This window comes from Cervus canadensis, chromosome X, assembly GCF_019320065.1.
Source record: "Cervus canadensis isolate Bull #8, Minnesota chromosome X, ASM1932006v1, whole genome shotgun sequence".
NCBI classification, from domain to species: domain Eukaryota; kingdom Metazoa; phylum Chordata; class Mammalia; order Artiodactyla; family Cervidae; genus Cervus; species Cervus canadensis.
In genome coordinates, this window is record NC_057419.1 from 13,860,663 (window position 1) to 13,883,110 (window position 22,448).

Here is a 22,448-nt window from a genome sequence, read left to right on the forward strand (position 1 = left end):
GTACATATACACCATGGAATATTACTCAGCCATTAAAAAGAATTCATTTGAATCAGTCCTAATGAGATGGATGAAACTGGAGCCCATTATACAGAGTGAAGTAAGCCAGAAAGATAAAGAACATTACAGCATACTAACACATATATATGGAATTTAGAAAGATGGTAACGATAACCCTATATGCAAAACAGAAAAAGAGACACAGAAATACAGAACAGACTTTTGAACTCTGTGGGAGAAGGTGAGGGTGGGATGTTTCAAAAGAACAGCATGTATACTATCTATGGTGAAACAGATCACCAGCCCAGGTGGGATGCATGAGACAAGTGCTCGGGCCTGGTGCACTGGGAAGACCCAGAGGAATCGGGTGGAGAGGGAGGTGGGAGGGGGGATCGGGATGGGGAATAAGTGTAAATCTATGGCTGATTCATATCAATGTATGACAAAACCCACTGAAATGTTGCGAAGTAATTAGCCTCCAACTAATAAAAAAATTAAAAAAAAATGAAGAAAAAAAAAAAGCTCAAAATTAGCTCATTTTATGTATAATATAAATGATATATGACCTTTGTCAAATATAAAGAACAAGGCTGCACAATTATAGGCGTATCTTTCTAAATCAGATAACTCTGACCATTTCCCTGTGTCCCAATTACACAACTGCCCCAAATATTGGTGTGAAAGATTTATTGTTGGTGGTTTTGTGTGAAAGGCACTACTTCAATTGAGAGTTAAACCCATGTGATGATTCCTATGGTAGGCCATATTGCTTACGGTAACAACATGATGACATGGTCTCCAGTGCAGAGTCCATAACTTACTAACAGAAAATTCTGAGCAACATAAACTTATTTACTGACTGAAATTATTTTTGTCAACTCCAGCTGGCTCATCTCATTGACTGGCACCATCATCTACCTGGAGTTCAAGCTTGAAATTTTTGGAACTTACCATCCATTCCTCACTATCCATCAATCTCCTCATCAAATACACCACCAAGTCCTACTAATTATTCCTCTTTGACATACTTTGCTCTACTCCCAGGATGATCTGTGCCAGTCAGATGTTACTTCTCATCTGGACTCTTCCAAGAGCTTCTAATGGCTTCTCTGTTTCCACTCTTATCTCCTTATTCCATTCTCCATGAAGCAAAGAGCCAGGGTGATAGTTTACAATGCAAGATGGATGATTTTACATTACTGTTTAAAGCCTCTCAAAGGTTCCCTCTTTTTTCCTACAGTAGAATCCAGACTTCTATTCAAGGAATATAACAAGGGTTCGCATATCTTTTTTGGAAAGGGTCAGACAGCCAACAGTTTAGGCTTTGTGGGACAGATCATCTCTTGTTACTATTCTCCTTCACAGTCGTTGTACAGAAGTAGCTATAGACAAAATATAGACACACAATTGTGGCTTTGTTCCAATACAACCTGATTTACAAAAACAGGCAAGGGGCCAGATACACTTACTTACTTACAGATAAGTAAGTCAGAAAGAGAAAGACAAATACTATACGATATCACTTATATGGGGAATTTTAAAAATGATACAAATGAACTTATTTACAAAACAGACTCACAGACATAGAAATAAAAAGGGGAAAGGAGGGGAAGCAATAAATTAGGAGTTTGGGATTAACACATACACTAAACAAAACAGATAATCAACAAGGTCCTACTATAGAGCACAGGGAACTTTACTCAGTATTCTGCAATAACCTATAAAGGAAAAGAATCTGAAAAAGAGTACATATGGATAACCGAATCACTTTGTTGTACACCAGAAACTAACACAACATGGTAAATCAACTATATTTCGATAAAAAAAAAATTAAAAACAAAGAAAACAAGAAACAGGCAACACGGTAGATTTGGCCCATGGGCCACAATTTGCCAGATCCTACTTCAGAAGATCATCCATCACCCTGTTCCTGTCTCCCTCTCTCATCTTTTCACACCACTTTCTCCATTGCAGGCCAAGGACGGCCACAATGCTCTTGTTTCTCTTCTCCAAGCCCTCTAAACTCTTTCTTCGCCTGATTGACTTTTCCCATCCTCTCAGTCACAGCAAAAAATGTCACATTCTCGTCGTTCTCCCCTACAGGGCCCTGCTCTTTTCCTTCATGTCACGTAACATAATTTGCTGTCGCGTAACAGGATTTGCCATTATCTATGTGTTTTCTTGCTTCACCTCTTATTCTCCATATTCCTCACTAGACCATGTGCTTAAGGAGGTAATGGACCACGTTGCCACTCCATAACAAGCACCTACCGCCCTGCCTAGGACACAGAGGGTGCCTAATAAACATTTCCTGAGTAAATATATTTCATCTCTTTGAGTCGTAATTTCCTCACCTCTAAAATGGTAGCAACAATCCTTGCCCTAGCAGATTGCTGTGTTGACTGAATATGTGAAGCACCCAGGTAAGTGCCGAGGCCCAGACATCTCCCTTGCATTTGGTTCTCTCCTGTGTACACTTTTTTAGGAACCGGATGATTTCCACCCACTTTTTTTTTCAAACAACATTCTGGTGGTTGGTGGTCTATCAACCCAGCCAGCACATTCAAGCTATGTTAGCTGCATATTCATAATCTGAGTTAAAGATGAAAAAAGCATAGTTTTCTTTTCATAGAAGAAAACTTTATAGTTCTTCAATCAATTCACTCTCAAGTCTTTTTCTTTTTTTTCTTTTTCTAGAGATAATTGTCAGTGAACTGGAATGTTAGGTTAGAAACAAATGCTGGATTAGGTACAGGTGGTCTCTGATATTGGATTAGATGGGTTTCTAGAGAGCACAACAGAACTTGGACTTCTTATGCACCTTTGTCTGCTTAAGATGTCCTTGGACAGTCTAGGATGTGTTGATGGAAGCAGCAGGGATAAATCAAATGCAAGAAGGACAGTGAAAGCACCAAGGTAATCAGTATACAGAGCACACACATTGATCCCAAGGGCTTTCGTTTCTCTCATTCAGCACCTGGACTTGACTCTTTGTTGAAGAAATATCCTTACGCTACTGAGTCCACCATTGCCAGAGAGCGTGGAGGGAGCGCAGTGAGCTAAAACTGCCAGGAAATTTATATGCCCCAGGGGGCAGTCCCAACCAGGGAAGGCCCTGTGATGGAGGAGGAATACAAACATTCCTTCTTTTGGCCTCTGATGGGAAAACTATTAGGTGTGACCTAGGAGATATCCAGAATTCCCTGTGGAATAAACCAAACTTATCCACCTGGGGCTTGCCATCTTTGTTTGGCTTCCTTTTCTTCGACATTTCCTAATTTATTTTTCCTGGGAACTCTTTCCATTAGGTCATTTTGCACATGAATCTTCATCTCAGGGTAAGCTTCTGTGAGCCCAACCCAAGACACTGAACAAGTGCTCAATGAAGAAAAACTGGTATTCATTCTATAATTGTCATTTCGAGCCCATGTCTTAATGGTCAAATTTTGGATAAACTTCTTGTGGAAGGTATACACAGACAAGTCCAGCTTACTTGAAAAGTTTAACTAAATGCCATTCAACAATTTCTGGACAATAAAGAGTGGGAAAAGAAAGCTCAAAGTATTTGGAGCTTGCAAGTAAATAAGAAACAGACCAGATTAAAACTAAAATCTCCTATGTCAGGGTCATGCTGGGAACATTTTCTCTCTATCAAAACATATTGAAATAACCATCATTAATAAGGATCATTCTTTTAAAAGAATGACTGGAAATGTTCTTTTAAACCAAAGAAATGCCAATCTGCATTAGTCTTACATAAAGATTTCTCTGAGAAAAGAGGTAATTACAGCCTGACAGGTGCCTAAAATAGCCTTGATTCTGTGTTTCTTTTTCAATACAGAGGTGGGCAGATACCACCTTGGTGCCTCTCTGAATTACAGCTTATAAAACTTAGAAGAAAAAAAAAATGAGATCTATTGAATTGTAATGTTGAGACTACACAAGCCTTGTAATACCTTCTCCTGCTGCCTCGTCTCCTCACTGTCCTTTAAGCAAATGGAGTGTAAGTTTTCTTCTCCAATGGTCATGATTCGAATCCCTTCTTGTGTTGAAAACAGTGCTACACGGTTTCTATGTGGTCAGGTTCCCTTGGCATCCGTGTTCGACTCTGGGCTCTGCTAATTACTGGCTCTGGGAAAATACTCCATTCCTTGAGCCTCTATAGCCTCACGTAGAGCATAAAGAAAACTTTTTCTGTTAATGTAGCATTCTGTGAAGGTGAAAGGTACCCTCTATTCACATATTAATCATGGAAGATTCATACAGCATGCATACTGGCAGAGGCAATATCTTCTGTGGATCAAATATTTCCCATGTTACTTTACAGATACTTTTGCAGGAAGTCATTTTTCTTTTTTTTTAAATCTAGGCTTTGATGTCCACAAGTGTTACATTCTCAACCTTTGACTCTCATAGAGCAAATCACACATGTACCATAAAAAGTGGTCTGGTATTCACTTCTTAGAAAAATATAAGCCACTTAGTTGTCAACAGAGCATGTATGTTGTATTTTTCCACAATACAAGATTATTTCCTCTTTATTTAAAAAAAACACAGGACTACACTTTAGCCTGGGAGAATCACTATCTGTTTATATGTGTGTGCTAGGTCTGCTCAACAGTTACTCACAATTAGAAGTATTATATGACCATAAGAAATACTGAATGTTTGTAAAAACTTCTCTACAATTAAAACTTTTTGATAAAATTTGTAGCCACTGGAGGCTGATGTCAAGTGGGTAAAATAAATATTGAACATCCTTGAGTTCTCCCATAAATAAGAGAGAAAGTAATGAGGATGGCAAAGTCCAAAACCTAGGGACATCCCCAGTAAAACAAGGTGAGGAGATATCTTTACGAGCACCAACTAGAAGCTGGTGGAGATAAACCACCAAGGCACCCATTTGGGAGCCTAATGGAGGGAAGAAAGGAGCTCTGATAAGATCCCCCAGAATGCCTACAGGTCCTCACAGGCAGTGGGAGATGAGTACCCAGGGGGAACAAGATACAGGCAGCCCTCATCGACAGAGCTGACCAGCATCAAGGCAGAGCAGTCAGGCACAAGCTCATAATTCCCTGTATAACTGCCACTCCGACACTGTAAGAGGGCACACAATTGTGGCTTTGTTCCGATAAAACCTGATTTACAAAAACAGGCAAGGGGCCAGATACACTTACTTTGGCTCCATTCTGACAAAGTGGATGTAGCACATGGATTCACAACAAATGTGGGAGAAATTAGAAAGTTAATGAAGAACAGCGGTAGGTAGACTCTGGCTTTAGAGGCATTAACATGAATTATGAGTATAAGGTGGCTTTCCTAGTGACTCGGTGATAAACAACCCGCCTACCATTGCAGGAGACCTGGGTTTGATCCCTGGGTCGAGAAGATGCCATGGAGGAGGAAATGGCAACGCACTCCAATATTCTTGCCTGGGAAATCCCAAGGACAGAGGGGCCTGGTAGTCTGCAGGCCACGGGGTCCCAAAGAGTTGGACATGACTTGGCGATTAAACAACAACAATAAATGAGTATAAAGGTATTACTTCAAGTCAAATGTCCAGGGAGCAAGCAAAATGGCAAAGAAGAGGGTACTTAGCTAATTTCAAATAATGTTCATAATAAAGCAGGAGACAGTAGCCAGAAAATTTTAAAGGTAAGTTAAGTGTGGGGGTGGGGGTAGACAAGGCTATTACACAAAGGCATTAGTCTAATGACAACCATTAGAACAAAAATATACATCTTCCTAATTATTATTTGTGTGAGTGTGTATGTAAAAACATGATAAGATGTAGTGATTGGTAGGGTATAGAGTTAAGTGAAAAAGCAAACTGAATAAAAGTGTCTTGTTTACTATCATTTCTAAGAATGGAGATAGATTATACTATATGCTCATATTAATGCAAGAATGAACCATAAAATGAAAATTTAAAAAAACTGTTAAATAAGTCAAAGGAAACAGCGAGGCAGGACAGATAGAATTTACACCTACTTCTTCGAATATACATTTTGTATATTTGACTTGGGAATCATGAAAATATACACAATTATAAAACAAAGTTAAAGAAAATCCCTAAAAATTGATTGCAAAATTTAATAAAGTACCTGTGAAACCAGTGGGTGGCACGGTTATAGTTATACATAATTTTAAAACAAAATCAAACAAAAGAGCCATCCCTAACAATTGTAAGTAAAATGAAATAATTGTATTTGTGAATCCAGTTAGAGGCAGAATGACACAGAGAGGAACAATCTCAAGTGATTTTAAAACAGTATTTTGAACATCCTTGTGGGGTATGCCATAAAGACAAATAGAACTGCAATAAAAATATCTTACAATGTGTTCAGTCATCAGGTTATTTGCACTAGTGCTGTTATTCTGAGGCTGGTGTGTGTGTAGAGCAGGATAAAGTGGAGAAATCATGATGAGACTTGGGACTCAAAGTTTGAGAAAAAGGAGACAAAGATTTAAGACAAATGAGGTTACATGAGAGCTTTCGGTCCTGAATTTGAATCAGACATAGCATATTGGTATGAGCTCATGATGTATTTTATCTCAAAAAAGTTCGCAAATGTCTTCATTCTGTCCTTATCAACAAGCACACTAGTGCTCAGGTTACTAAAGACAATTTCCAGCTAGGAGTCCTGGCTCCTTGGAGAAATGACAGATTTCAGATGTGGAGCAGCAAACAGACAAGCGGGATCTTGAGTATCTTCCCTTATCAGAGTCAAGGCACTAACAGAGACTATTAGGGTCCTGTCGAGAGGATTCAATAGCTCTCTGTGAGAGGCTCTCACTTACCAAAGAGGAGACAAACTGAGCTTCAAAAAGAAGAAAAATATCAATGGATTTAAATAGTCAAATATAATTAAATCCATGCATTCAGAAAGACACATAAAGACAAACATGGTTTTCGGGAATGCTGACGAAACAACTATTTTTAAAACTGGTTTTGAAAAGTGGTAAATAAAGGGATAGAAGCAAGTGACTGTTCTTCCTTTCATATGAATTATTCCTCAGGGTAACCAAATACTTTATAGAGCTATTCAGCTTATAACTGAAGAAGAAATGATGGAATTAGAGTATCAGCTTTTTGTAATCATTCATGAATTGATAGCTCTTGGCAAAGATTATGAACGGTTGCTTACATCACAGAAAGATATTATCAGATACCATGGACGTTTAGAGGATGAAAATACACAGCATCCTCCATAAGAGAGCAGATGAGACTCTTACAGGAAATAGGAGGGCAGAACATGTGACATGACACTCGGGGACACAGTCAGCAAAATTCAGGCTCCGGGAATCCCTACAGGATAAAGAAGTCATTTCTTTAAATATACATAAATCATATTTAAAGACAATTAAAGAAAAAGAGATGGGAGGAAAAACTACAGTTTAAGAGTCTTAAACATGCCACCAAATCATAGTGTATCGACTTTATATGGATCTTGACTCAAATATACTGTAATAAAGGTGTGGGGGAGAATGGATACATATATATGTATGGCCAAGTCCCTTCACTGCTTACCTGAAACTATCACAACATTCTTAATGAGCTGTACTGAGATACAAAATATTTTTGGTGTTAAAAAATAAAAGTAAAAATACACAAATAAATAAATAGTTGAGTTAAAAAAACCACACAAATATACTGCAATAAGAAATTACTTTATGAAACCAAGGAAGATATTTGAGTACTGACTGAAAATCTGATTCAGAAAATACTGTTAATTTGTAAGGTGTGATAATGCTATTGTGAATTTTATTTTTTATAAAGAATGCTATTCCTTAGAGATACATACTGAATTATTACAGATGAAATGATGCAATGTCTGGGGTTTGCTTCAATGTCATCAAGGGTAGGGAAGTGTCTTGGGTATGGATGATGGGCCATGGGTTGATGGCAACTGAGCCTGGGTGATGGGAACACTGATTGACTATGCTATTCTCTACACTTGGGATTTTGTTCAAACTTTTTCATAAAAGAATAATAGAGTAATAAATGTGTCCCAAACAACCTGCAGCCATGAGTGACTACTTGTAGTGGCAGTTTTTCCTTTGCAGAACCAACCTCCCCACTCTTAGATACTGACAATCCAGGTGGGGCTGATCCCATTTGCATCACATGACCTGAAACTGGTCCCCCTCCCCTACCACCCAGCCAGAGCATAGTCCACTCCCTGGGTGATAATGACTTGTTTAGGAGTGGTGTGCCAACATACCTGGCAAATGAAAGTCCTGTCTGGGAAGTGTGGGTGGATTTAGTAGGCAGTGATGATCTTTTATCCACTTGGCTTTTTAGGATAGTGGAATGCAAGTCTAGCTGAGCTATTTAAAATTCGAAAAGATGATGCTAATTCTAAAAGATGATTTAACAAGTGCTGCAATCAATATGCCAGGAAAGTTGGAAAACTCAGCAATGGCCATAGGATTGGAAAAGGTCAGTTTTCATTCTAATCCCAAAGAAGGGCAAAAGACCCTGATGCTGGGAAACATTGAAGGCAGGAGGACAAGGGGATGACAGAGGACGAGATGGTTGGATGGCATCACCGACTCGATGGACATAAGTTGAGCAGGCTCTGGGAGTTCGTGATGGACAGGGAAGCCTGGTGTGCTACAGTCCATGGGGTCACAAAGAGTTGGAAACGACTGAGCGACTGAACTGAACTAACTGAAAGAATGTTCAAACTACTGCACAATTGCGCTCATTTCACATGCTAGCAAGGTAATACTCAAAGTCCTTCAGGCTACACTTCAACAATACATCCACTGAGAACTTCCAGATTCACAAGCTGGATTTAGAAAAGGCAGAGGAACCAGAGACCCCAAATTGCCAACATCTGTTGGATCATAGAAAAAGCAAGGGAATTCCTGAAAAACATCTGCTTCTGCTTCATTGACTATGCTAAAGCCTTTGACTGTGTGGATCACAACAAATTATGGAAAATTCTTAAAGAGACAGGAATACCAGACCACTTTACCTGTCTCCTGAAAAACCTGTATGCAGGTCAAGAAGCAACAGTTAGAACTGGACATGGAACGACAGACTGGTTGCAAATCGGGAAAGGAGTACATCAAGGCTGTATATTGTCACCCTGCAGAGTACATCATGCAAAATGCTGGGCTGGATGGGTTACAAGCTGGAATCAAGATTGCCGGGAGAAATACCAACAACCTCAGATATACAGATGATACCACTCAATGGAGAGAAAGCAAAGAGGACCTAAAGAACCTCTTGATGAGGATGAAAGAGGAGAGTGAAAAAGCTGACTTAAAAATCAACATTAAAAAAAAATGGAGATCATGGCATCCAATCACATCACTTCATGGCAAATTGATGGGGAAAAAGTGGAAACAGGGACAGATTTGATTTTCTTGGGCTCCAAAATCACTGTGGACGGTGACTGCAGCCATGAAATTAAAAGACACCCTTTGGAAGAAAAGCTATGACAAACCTAGACAGCGTAAAAGGAGAGATCACTTTGCCAACAAAGGTCCGTACAGTCAGAGCTATGGTTTTTCCAGTAGTCATGTATTGACGTGAGAGTTGAAACATAAAGAAGACTAAGTGCTGAGGAATTGATGCTTTTAACTGTGGTGCTGGAGAAGACTCTGGAGAGTCCCTTGGACTGCAAGGAGATCCAACCAGTCAATAAAGAAAATCAGTGAATACTCATTGGAAGGACTGATGCTGAAGCTGAAGCTCCAATACTTTGGCCACCTGATGTGAAGAGCTGACTCATTAGAAAAGACCCTGATGCTGGGAAAGACTGAGGGCAAGAGGAGAAGAGAAGGACAGAGGATGAGATGGTTGGACGGCATCAACGACTCTACGGACATGAGTTTGACCAAACTCTGGGAGATAGTAAAAGACAGGGAGCCCTGGTATGCTGCAGTTCATCAGGTGGTGTGTTGTTGGACGCGACTGAGTGACTGAACAATGCAAGTCTAGAGCTGAGGTAAGCAGTCTTAGGGCTACTGGGATAGAGCTCTCCTGAGAAAGAAGCCAGGACAGGAAGAGCTAAGAGCTAAGAGATGGAGGGCAAAGGATTCCCTGTGCCACATCCTTTTGAGTTCCACCAGCCAGCAGATTCCTTTTATGTTTAAGCCAGATTGAATCCCATTTCAGCTTGGCCTGAAAGGCTCTTATTAATCACAGCTATGCTACTTTGAACATATATACTGTATATTTGAGAGCTCAAAGAGAGGGGCTTCACAGGGAAAGAAAACAAATTACAGGGGAAGGCTACTTTTAAGGGCCTCCCACATATTTTATTACTTTGTCAAATAATGGAAACTGGTACCTCATAGTGTTTAAGAAACATAATACACACAGGAAATTAAAGGGTGAGAAATGTGTGCTGCATTTTTAAAAAAAATCTTCGCACTTTTGGAAGCATTCTCCAAACGTGGTAATTTTTATTATAAATCCCGAAAGAGGTTTCTTACGTTATTGTGTTTAGCTATTCAGTTTTAAAATTACCAAGCTCTAAGTTACCCGAATACCCTGAAGTGCTCTATCAGAAAGAACATTCCGAATGTTATTTCCTGAATTCAGAGTGAGCTGATGCTGTTGATCAGGTTCAATGAAGAACAGCCTGTTCCACCTCTAATATCCTTGATTTAACATTAAATATAAATGAAAACACCCTAGGGTAGGGTGCTCGGAGCCTGCGATGAAAACAGCTCTGACAAGCTTCTTGTAAAAATCCAAGAATGCCAGCCCACAAAGCAATCCCATTTTATTATACACAGAGATGTAGACTATTTTGTGCATAAAAATATAAATAGAACAGCAGCAAGAAGCTAAAAGGGAAAGAAGGATGTTTAACAATGATAAGTTCTCACATGGGGGAAAAATAACAAATCTTTTGTTTTCAAGGTCTTTTATTATTTGACCTAGAATCGGTAACAAATTTCACCTTGGTTGTTTAGGCTGGAAATTCTCAGAATACAAAAAACCACAGATGTTGAAATAAACGTGAAATCCTATTTGGAATCATAACATATTACAATTGCTTCTGTCTAAATGGCAAGATCTACACTTTGGGGGTCCTTTTTTTGTCTAACCATATATATCCCATGGAGATAATGTCTATGTTTTATCTTCTCAGTTGTTTTCAAATGGCTTATTGACTACTTTTTAATGTCTACTACATGGTGGTATAGAAATTTGGCACTCTTAATAAAGACTGATTTAAAACATACAGAATACTAATAAGCAAAGGTGTTGAAATTAAGGCCAGTTTCAGAGACATGAGCTCATATGTATGTATGTGGAATTGAAAAGTATTTCAGAGTGGAAAAATGGCACTAAAGAAAGTCCCCATTTTCCTTGCTTCTGCATATCATCCAACATTTAAAAGAAGACTAGGTAGTTTACACGTGGTAAGAACATGCCATTTCTTTGTATTACTAAATACTGCACCTTTACTCTGAACTCCTGACGAGTTGGCTGGTGGGTAACACATTCTCAGTTATGTCTTGGAAGAGTCTCCCCCTTGGCTGGGTCATGCAAGGGTCCTGGGGATGATAATCAGCTCTCAACATTCAGGAAAGATGTTCTGGTGGCTGAATCCACACATCCCCCACAGACTGGCCTGCTCAATATCTCAGGGTCCCTTAGGCATTGAGTGGCAGCAGGGAGTCCGAGAAGATGCACACCAAAGGGACACTGGACTGACTTCCTGGCTTCACCAGGTATTGCTCAATGGACCTTGACCAAATCACAGAACTTTCCAGTTGAGTTCAGCGCCTTGCATTTAGTTAGCACTTGCCTAATCCTGTTTCCTGACCTATGTGTGTGTGTGCTCCGTCGTTCAGTTGTGTCTGACTCTGCGACCCCATGAATTGTAGCCCGCCAGGCTCCTCTGTCCAGCGAACTGTCCAGCAAGAATGCTGGAGTGGTTGCCACTTTCTCCTCCAGGGGATCTTCCTGACCCAGGGATTGAACCTGTGTCTCCTGCATGTACTGCACTAGCAGGCTGATTCTTTACCACCGAGCCACCTGAGAAGCCCTTAACTATAAATGAGTCCAATCCCAGAAATGTGCCAGAATGTGTGTATGTGGCCCAGAAAAAGGCTTAATAAATGGTGGCTGCTTTCCTTTTGGTTTTTTAAAAAGATATTTCCAAACAAGTGCCTCTTTCAACAGCTTCTGTATCCATGGGAAAAAAAAAAAAGGTAGCAAAGAGTGTCAGGGGAGTACAAAATCTCTCTGTATCTTACTTGTTCAAAGAATCCTTTTCTGCCTCAGATTTATGTCAGTACATTTATATAGATCCTATTTATAACTAAAATCCACTATCTTACCATTCTGTTTATGAACTTGGGGGTCTCTGCTACCACACCAGCTGGGTTCCCAGCAGGGAGAGGGTGGATGTTGATAATTGCTACCTCCCTGCTGCCTCCTCCCTGCTCTGTTGCTTGGGAACAGGGACAAGACTTGCCTCATTACCTCCTTCCTCTCTTCTCAACCATCTCCTGGATATGATGCCATCTTGGAACGTTCCACCCACTGGAACCAATCATCTGCAGGAATTTGAAATTTGCACCCTCTTGATGAAAAGGTACGAGGCATTGTCTATTGACTACGGGAAGCTTACGCTGGAAGCATTTCATAATAATCATCTCCAGTGGTTCCTCAATGGGGTGGGGGCATTCCCAGTGATGGGGGGAGCACCACCAGGATTTAGTGAATGAGGTCAGTTGTTAAATGTCCTTCCATTCAAAGACAGAGCTGTGTAATGAAACATGATCTCGGATGGAATGCCTATGGCTCTCTATCGCCATGTTTTGAGGGGTGAGGTCTCTCAAGCCTACAGGCTAAATTGGTCGACACTCTTGTTTGTGTAAATAAGGTTTTATTGGAACGCAGCCATATCTCTTTGTTTACATATTAATTATGGCTGTTTATGTGCTAGATGGCAGAGTTGAGTTGTGGCAGAGACCATGGCCTGCAAAGCCGAAAATATCTACTGTCTGGTCCTTCACAGAAAAAGTTTGCTGATGCCTGGTTTAGGTCATTCGTAACTTACTCTCAACCTCAGGAGGGCACACACCAACCCCTGCATCTTTGCATACTCCATCCTCCCATTTGACAAAACACTCTTGTTCCAGCCAGAATACACTGCATACCTCATCCCACCACTGCCCACCTGTGTGGTCCCCCAAGTCAAATTCAACGCCAAGCACTTCTAGGTTCTAGAACCTGCAGCATGAGCCCTAGCTGCCTTTGAAAACTCTGAGGTTTAGGGCTTTTAAATTGCTCCCCCAAGAGATGTTAAACCTGAAAGATGAGACTTCTACCCAGGGTCCTCTCTGGTTTTGGTTGACTTCTGGGTTTGTGCTCTAATCCCTCAGAAGCAGCAATGATGGCATCTGACATAGTCAGTGTTGACCACTGACAGAGAACAGTGGGCAACAAGTGACAAAGTACTCCCCTGTACATCACCTCCTTTGACCTTGAAACAGAGCCTTCCAAGTGAAAATTCTAAGTGATGATGCTGATGGTAACCTGAACAAAGGCAAAAGGAACTCAAATTTATGAGGAGTGGGGTTTCTGATCTTACCCCACTAAGACTTTTCAGTTCAGTTAAGTCACACCGTCGTGTCTGACTCTTTGAGACCCCATGGACTACAGCACGCCAGGCCTCCCTGTCCATCACCAACTCCCAGAGTTTACCCAAACTCATGTCCATTGAGTCGGTGATGCCATCCAACCATCTCATCCTATGTCATCCCCTTCTCTTCCTACCTTCAATCTTTCCCAGCATCAGAGTCTTTTCTAGTTGGTCAGTTCTTTGAATCAGGTGGCCAAAGTATTGGAGTTTCAGCTTCAACATCAGTCCTTCCAATGAATATTCAGGACTGATTTCCTTCAGGATTGACTGGTTTGATTTTACAGTCCAAGGGACTCTCAAGCGTCTTCTCCAACACCATAGTTCAAAAGCATCAATTCTTTGGCACTCAGGGTTCTTTATAGTCCAACTCACATCCATGCATGACTACTGGAAAAACCATAGCTTTGACTAGACAGATCTTTGTTGGCAAAATAATGTCTCTGCTTTTTAATATGCTGTCTAGGTTTGTCATAGTTTTTCTTCCAAGGAGCAAGCGTCTTTTAATTTCATGGCTGCTTTTAATTTCACCATCTGCAGTGAATTTGGAGCCTAAGAAAATAAAGTCCTCACTGTTTACATTGTCTCCCCATCTATTTGCCATGAAGTGATGGGGCCAGATGCCATGATCTTAGTTTTTTGAAAGGTAAGTTTTAAGCCAGCTTTTTCACTCTCTTCTCTCACTTTCATCAAGAGGCTCTTTAGTTCCTCTTCTCTTTCTGCCATAAGGGTGGTGTCATCTGCATATTGGAGGTTACTGATATTTCTCCTGGCAATTTTCACTCTAGCTTGTGCTTTATCCAGCCTGGCATTTCACATGACATACTCTGCATATAAGTTAAATAAGCAGGGTGACAATATACTGCCTTGATGTACTTCTTTCCCAATTTGCAACCAGTCCGTTCTTCCATGTCCTGTTCTAACTGTTCCTCTTGACCTGCAAACAGGTTTCTCAGCAGACAGGTAAGGTGGTGTGATATTCCCATCTCTTTAAGAATTTTCCAGTTTGTTTTGATCCATACAATCAAAAGCTTTAGCATAGTCAATGAAGCAGAAATAGATGTTTTTCTGGGACTCTCTTGCTTTTTCAATGATCCAACGGATGTTGGCAATTTGATCTCTGGTTCCTCTGCCTTTTCTAAATCCGGCTTTCAAATGAATAGCAGGACAATATTTTGAAATATTCACTGATGTTCACCTCCAAGCCCATTTCTTTCTCTGCATGGTCTGCTCTTTTGTTTTTTTTATGGTCAGCCAGACAACGTGCCATCATGACTGCAGGACAAGACAACATACCTAGATAAATATCTAGATTCCAGGAGCTGAGGGCTAGGAAGGATATTCTATAAATGAGAGTGAAGCTCCTTCCTCTCCAGAATGGGAACCAGCAAGAGGCTGGGAGAGATGGAGAGTGTTTTGGGGAAAGCAGAAGAGCACCAACTTGTGGGTGCCTGGGAAAGGACTGGTGTGCTTCCCCTCTTCTGAGAAGCTGATTCTCCGGGAAGAATCACTTGGGAACCACCACATAGCCTTGTGAAATTAAAGAGTACACTGACCTATGTCTAGCAAGAACCTGGAAGGTGACAAGATCACAGAAGCAATTAACCTTGGAATTATTCGGTGTCCCATTATGGCTCAGGAGGGGCAAGGGTACAGAGACATGGCTTTGGGAGGGTTGAAAGTGGTGAACAAGGGATAACAGTAGCTCCCTGCCTATCTAAGTGATCAAAAGTGGACCAGATGGGCACAAAGATGCCTCAGTGAATTCTAGTGAGATCGATGATGAGGCCAAAAACAGGACACACACTTCACCTTTCCAACGCCTCCTCCCATTGCACCAAGCCCTGTAAATGTAGATTCCGCACCACAGCAAATGAGACGAATTGACCATGCCCTAGGATAAGGATTTGGAATAAAATTTAGATTATTACACATAACAGATAAATAACAATGCACATCTGAGGGTATGGCCTGAGATTCCTGCCAGCCACAACTTCCACTGTGTTGCATGTAAAAACAGAAACTGGCCTTGAACACCTGAGACCCTCTACTAAAATATCTAGGGAATTAGGTTTATAGCTTGATCCTGAGCATGTTCTGACCACAGGCTCACCAATTTTTTTTTCTTTTCAGCTACTTATACAAAGGGCATGGAAGAATTTATAAATTGTTAGTTATAAAGGATTAATAGAACATGACATAAGGCCAATAATTATCTTTTTCCATTTTTGTTCTTAATGCAAGTACTTGTTCTTACAAGGTAAGACATTCAGTAGTCTCAAACATAGGAGGTCACTGAAAACATGCCCGAGCTTACATTTTTCTCTGCTTCTTCTATCTCCAACATTGATTTTCCATGCATGAGTTGCTATTATAACCTTTATGAACTATGGACTCAAATCTCCTTTTCTACTTTATCCATATTAGAATGTTTCCCCACACTTTCCATCTTCTAGCATCCCAAACTTCTTTCTCCCCAGGCACTATAATTTGCAATTGTCAGAAAATGTGTACACTGCAAGTGTGTATTAGGTGAGACCACTATCTGTAACCTCAGCATACTGAGGGGCTGTTCCTTTGTGTTTTCACTGAAAGCGCTTGCTGGTTTTACTCCAGGAAGGCTTTATTATGTCATACACCATCATGCATATTTTATGTGCGAGATGCTTAGTAGATGTTTGTTGCTTTGTTATTTTACTACGCAGCACCAAGAGGCATCTAAGCCCAGCTGAAATTAGGAAGGTGACCTTCTGAATATATTCTTCTATAGAAACAATGCTCTTGGAACATGATCAGATGAGGAGGGACTGACTAAAAGACAGATATTGTTGGATGGACCCCTTCTAAATGCTTCATGTCACTCTTATTAAGCTTACCAGGCTCCCACTGACCACAGCGAGCAGGTACTCCTGAGCTCTTCCTACAAAAATCAAGACAAGCATTGGGCCAACCTGTGATAGGAGACAGGCTATTTTGTCGAACCTGAAATTGGAGTGGAGGTGTCGATGGGGTGGAGGTACTAAGATCCAGATTCTAGAGCCCCTTTCCGGCTCTGTTGTTTGCTGGGTCCACTAAGAACCTAATACACTAGATAGCTGGCTTGGTCCCTTTGAACTACGAGGGCCCAGTCATTTGTACTAGCTTTCTACTACTCCCACTGCATGTCCCCTTCCTGGCCCTGAGCAACTGTCCAGGTTAAGCAAGTGCTTCAACCTCTCTAAGCCTCAGTTTCCACTCTGTGATGTGGGTACAATAAACACTACGTGCCCGCACGGCTGTCATGAAGGCTACACTGGAGGAGCGGGTTAAGAGCATTCACTTAGGAGCCAGGCTTGGTCTCCCTGCACTGCTTACTAGCTATGGGATCTTGAGCATATTTGTTAACTTCCCTGTATCTCAATTTCCCCATCTGTGCATCCTGTGTGTGCTAAGTGGCTTCAGCTGTGTCTGACTTTGCGACCCCATGGACTTGGAGGCCATCAGGTTCCTCTGTCCATGGGATTCTCCAGGCAAGAATACTGGAGGGGGTTGCTATGCCCTTCTCCAGGGGATCTTTCTGACTCAGCGATTCTTTACCAGCTGAGCGACCAGGGAAGCCCAATAATCCTGGAGTGGGTAGCCTATCCCTTCTCCAGAAGATTTTCCCAACCCGGAATCGATCTGGGGTCTCCTGCACTGCAGGCTGATTCTTTACCAGCTGAGCTACCAGGGAAGCCCTGATGAAGGAGGGCAGAAGCAAATGTTGAGATTGTGATTCAGGACATTTATCTAGACAATGGATATTTCCATGTCTGCCGGTTGAAAAGTGAGTGTCTCTCAGGAGGGTCTGGGGTTCCCAGAGACAAGCGGAAGATCCATTTTACAACTCCCTCTCTGCGTATAAACCTGTCCATCCAAGTAGGACCAACAGCCACCCTCTCCCACCGTCACTACATTCCTGTGAATTCTTGTTCACCCCCATGGAACATTCCCACCCAACATCCCAACACGATCCTCCCACTAAATAGAGTGCAATTACTTAGCAGTCTCCTCCGTGAGGGCAGGAATCCTGTATGTATACACTACCAGCATTCTACATGACATTTGCTATCTCCTTAATGCTCAATAATTGTGAGCCCTGTAAATTAATTAAAGAAATTTAAAAAATGAATCTAACTGGATTGGCTAGCCTTGGGGGAATGGAGCATGATTCCTAATGTCTATGAGCAATTATATGCCACAGTTTTTTAAAAATAAAATTTTGGAGACTGTTTTAAGTTAATTTGTCTAATTGTGAAAAGCCAAGGGAAATTACCCTTGGATCCTTCTAAAGAGGAAAGATATGGCAATTTGCAAAGGGCATGAATTCCTCAAAGATTTCAGTCTTCCACCACTAGAAAATATGAGTTAGAGTTAACAATTTAGAAAACTATGAAATGAACGGAACTCATCTAATTTCAGTGGCTGCAATTATAGTTCTTTTTGAGGATACATGAAAAAACCCAAATGTGGTTACTATAGCAGTAAATTGGTCTCCCAGAAACTCTTTCATTTTCTCAAGAAAAAAAATTCTACAATAGAGCAGCCAAATGATAAGAAAAATAATCCACAAAGAAACACAAATATATCTAGAAACAAAAAATGATCCATGAGCAAAAGTGGCAATGGGGAAAAAAAAAAAAGACCAAAATAAGACCAAACCATGTGGGCAAGTAAGTGGATGCCAATTTTTAAAGAGAGAATTTTACAGTGTTATTAAAAAGATGAGGGTTTTCCCAAATTTCCTCAATGGGTAAGAAAATGAGATATTTTATCAAACAGAAAGGGAATTCATCTTGTCTAAGATACAGACATTAAAACACGTATCAGCTGCGAAGCCCAATAAAAAAGAGACTCTTACAAGAGCTGAATTTTCAATGGAGTATACATATGGCAGATAGAAGACTAAACTTGTAGAAAGACACATGAAAATTTTCTAATGGATGAACTTTTTCATTAGTGAGAAATGCACAAAATTCTGGTTTAATGAGTTTGAAGGTATCTGCTACAATAACTACAAAACCAGCTGCATTTCACCTCTGTCAATTGCACTGTCAGTGTACTTAGATTTGTTTGATTAAAATAAAGTACCCTGTTACTTTTATAAAAGTACATTTACTGCTCTGAGATTAAAAGGGAGCAAGTTTTAGGATGATGTGCGCACCCTCTCAGTACATCCAGGCCTATGTGTTTGTTTAATTTGTTTTTAATGTCTTTTATTTATTTGTGGCTGTGCTGGGTCTTTGTTGCTGTGTGGGCTTTTCCAAGTTTCAGTGAGCTGGGGCTACTCTCCAGTTATGGTGCTCAGGCTTCTCATTGAGGTGGTTTCTCCTGTTGCGGAGGCTTAGTTGCTCCGTGGCATGTGGGATCTTCCCAGACCAGGAATCCAACCCATGTCTCCAGCATTGGCAGGTGGATTCTTTACCACTGAGCCATCAGGGAAGCCCCGGGCCTATGTGTTTTTATCACTAACAAAACCCTTTCAAACCTGACAATTCCCACATGTGGCCAACGTGGGGGCTCGTCTATCTTGAGGGGTCCCAAATGAACAGACGTGATGGAAGCTCCCTGAAGACTTGGCTTTGGCCCACCTGTCCCTGTAGATCGGGTGCCTAGCTCAGTGGCCTGCATCTAAAGTAGGTGCTGTAAAAACGTATGATAAATTGGTGGAAAAAACGTATGTTTTCCTGAGGGATGGATTCATTTATCTCACATTGAAACTCACAGAATAGCTGTAGGAGGGCTTGAAGAAAACCATCTAAATCATTGTTTGCAAAGAGTGCTGTTCAGAGCCCACTCGCTTTCAACACATCGTTAGTGGGCACCTCCTGCGGGCCTGGCCTTGGACCTTGCTGTGGGGACACTGCAGAGGACAACACAGACAAGGTTGCTTTTCTCACGGAACTCGGGATCCAGGTCACCTGATTTGACAACATCAAGCATCACTGCTGAATCAAACTGTGTCCCTGTCATCAATCACTGAGACAGCAGCCAAAGGATGCTCAGACTACATTCTAAAGTCAATTGCAAACAAACGGGATTCGCCAGAACTTTCTAAAAGGAGGCAATTGACTTTAGAATGTAGTCTGAGGTGATGCCGCTTCTTTCCTTCTCCTTCCAGAAAGAGTGGGGGAGAACCAAGGAGCTGTGAGAAGTGCCATGAGGCTGTGAGAGTTCACGTCCCCCTGTCAGGGATGAAGTCAAGTGGACGTCTTGAAATATAGCCAGTCTGCCTGGTGCCGTACCCAAGAGGTCTTGCAGGAAAGCTAGCACCAAGATGCTGCCCTCCTCTTCTGCCACCAAAGAACCCACAGGTGAGTCTCACGGAAGAGTCAGTATGGGCACTTCAGGAACACAATCGGGCTGACAGCCAATGCTAATCAGAGGAGAACCCACAGTTCACCCCGAAAGGGCTCGAACTGTGACCTCAGCTCACCCTCGGCCACCTTAGGGATGTGGAAGGGGGCCGGGCTGAGATAATGGCAAGAGAGTTTTATATACCTGCTTAAAAAGCATGAGTGCTTTCCACGTCAACCCATTTCAAACACCACACCCTATCATCAAGAATGTGGGAATCTTGTGGTAATCATAACCGCATCCTGAGTAAAATCCAATACATATATCATTTGGGTTTTAATCTAAATTTGGCTTAACCAAAGAAAAGGTGATTGGTTACCTTAAAGTTTCCTAAAGCAGGGGTCAAACCTTTTCTGACAAGATCGGATAGTCAATATCTCCTTCCCTGTGGGCCCCAGGTCACTGCTGCAGGTACAGGGATCAGGCCTTCTTAGATCCTGATCTATCTAAATGAATGGGTGTGGCTGGTTTCCAAGAAAACATTATTTATGGGCTCAGAAATTTGAATTTCAAATTATTTTTCTGTGGCACAAAATATTCTTTTATTTTTTGCCCAACTCTTTTAAAATGGTAAAAACCATTCTTAGCTGCTGGGCTGTCCAAAACAGGTGGCAGCTGGATTTGGATCGCAAGCTGTCGTCTGCTCTCCGCTCTTTTAATTGGTTCATCTATTCAACAACTCTTCACTGAGCTCCATTATATAAAAAGTGCGATACAGATTTTTTGTTTACAGAGATGCCATTTTCTTTCACGATGCTTTAAACCAGAAGGGAAAAATCTTTTTCTGAAAAAAAACCAAAAATCTTTCTAAATGCCCTGAAAGGATGGCTAGGACATGATCACACGCTTAGATGACTTTTTCTCCATCTTTGTCTTGCAGCAGGCGATTCAGTCACAGCAAACACAAACAGAGATATTTTATTTCTTCTGTCATCCTCTGAGCACAGAAATCAATAGGACTGATCACAGGCGCGTGTGCTTAGGGGACAACACGAGGACCGTGCAACCTGTCATCAGCCCCACCACTCCAGGACATCAGCCCACAGAGGGCTCAGAGCCTGCCGGCCCAAGATGTGTCCCCACTGACACCCACATGCATCTCAAGAGAGACTGGTTTCTAAGCGGTCACATTCCAGCTCCCCCCAAGGGCTCTACGTGGCGGCAGCACTCCTGACCCCTGTGTTCCTGGTCCCCAGGAAGAATGGCTCCTGCCCCAGGGTGACCGACACACACACTTGCTCCCTGGGAGGAACTCAAGGGGATTTGGATACCCCACGAGCACAGGCACTTTGCCAGCCAGTTGGGAAAGCTCCACTCTGAGGCTGGCACTAAAGTAGGGTGACCAGACCAACCACCTCAGAAGAAGGACCATCTCAGGATGTGGGCCCTTTGCTGCTAAAACTGGGATGGTTGGTTACCCTAAAAATAAGTCTCTATTTCTATTTCTCTGTCTTCTCACCAGTGTCCCAATTCCTCCCAGGAGGTGTGACTAGACAGCACTTCGGGGTAAAGCAGAAGCTGAACTAAGCTTGGGAAAGAAAGTTTCTCCAGAAAACCCTAGAAATACATTTTTGCCTTTCTCAGGGTACAGATATACCTTTCTATTATGAGAGAGCATAAGTGTTAGAAGGTTCCTATCTCAGTTTACTTAAAGTGTCCTGAGAGCCTTCTGCTTCCATCTCGCCTCAGAAGATCAGTTTATAAGATGTCACACAAGCTAGTCAGTACCCCTTGATGCCGGGCAGTATGAAGGGGTCCATGCATCTAACAGACACAGCTTCATTTGGAAAACTTCGTAAGACCCCTTTGCCCTAGATTCACTGTGGAAGTAGAACTCTCATGGGCTTCAAAGAGGACTGTTGACCATATTTTAACATCACATAAAATACATTTTCTGACACCCCTTTAAGAATATCACATAACATGATTTACATCTATCCTGAAACTAAACCAATAAACCAAGCACATTTTAAAAACTGTTCTACTTTTGACCTCATGATCCTGTTACCTTGGTTGATGATTTAAAAATTCAGTAATGAATCACTCAGTCAAGTATGAAAAATCAGTGAACTGCAAGTTTCTGTATCCATGCGATTACGTTTAGAAAAGTATTCACTACTTAAATTGAACTCAGCAATGGCATGTTGATCTCCTTGATTATGGAATATCAATGTGTTAGTTATTTTGAAAGGAAACAAAAATGCAACCCTTGGTTAGAGCAGTGGTAATAGGACTGTTTCATTCAGCGTCTGCAGCCCGAATGTTAACAGAACAGACATGTAGGTGTCTATTTACAGAGCCTGGTGATTTACTTTAGAGGTCAGTGTCAACAGCACTTTCAAGGTGATTGGGTCAGCTTATGTTTCTGCTCTGAAATGGCCCATGGGAAGCCCATCCTCTGCAGAGTGAGGTCTCAGCGTTGCGCAGCCTCCCGATGGAGCCCGGCTGAGC

At 41.5% G+C, this 22,448-nt stretch overlaps 1 protein-coding gene across 5 annotated transcripts in view; it reads right to left on the reverse strand.

The window, feature by feature from the left end:
* FRMPD4 (FERM and PDZ domain containing 4) overlaps positions 1–22,448 on the reverse strand; it is a 514,452-nt gene that overhangs the window by 71,970 nt on the left and 420,034 nt on the right. The gene's annotated exons all lie outside the window — the stretch shown is intronic.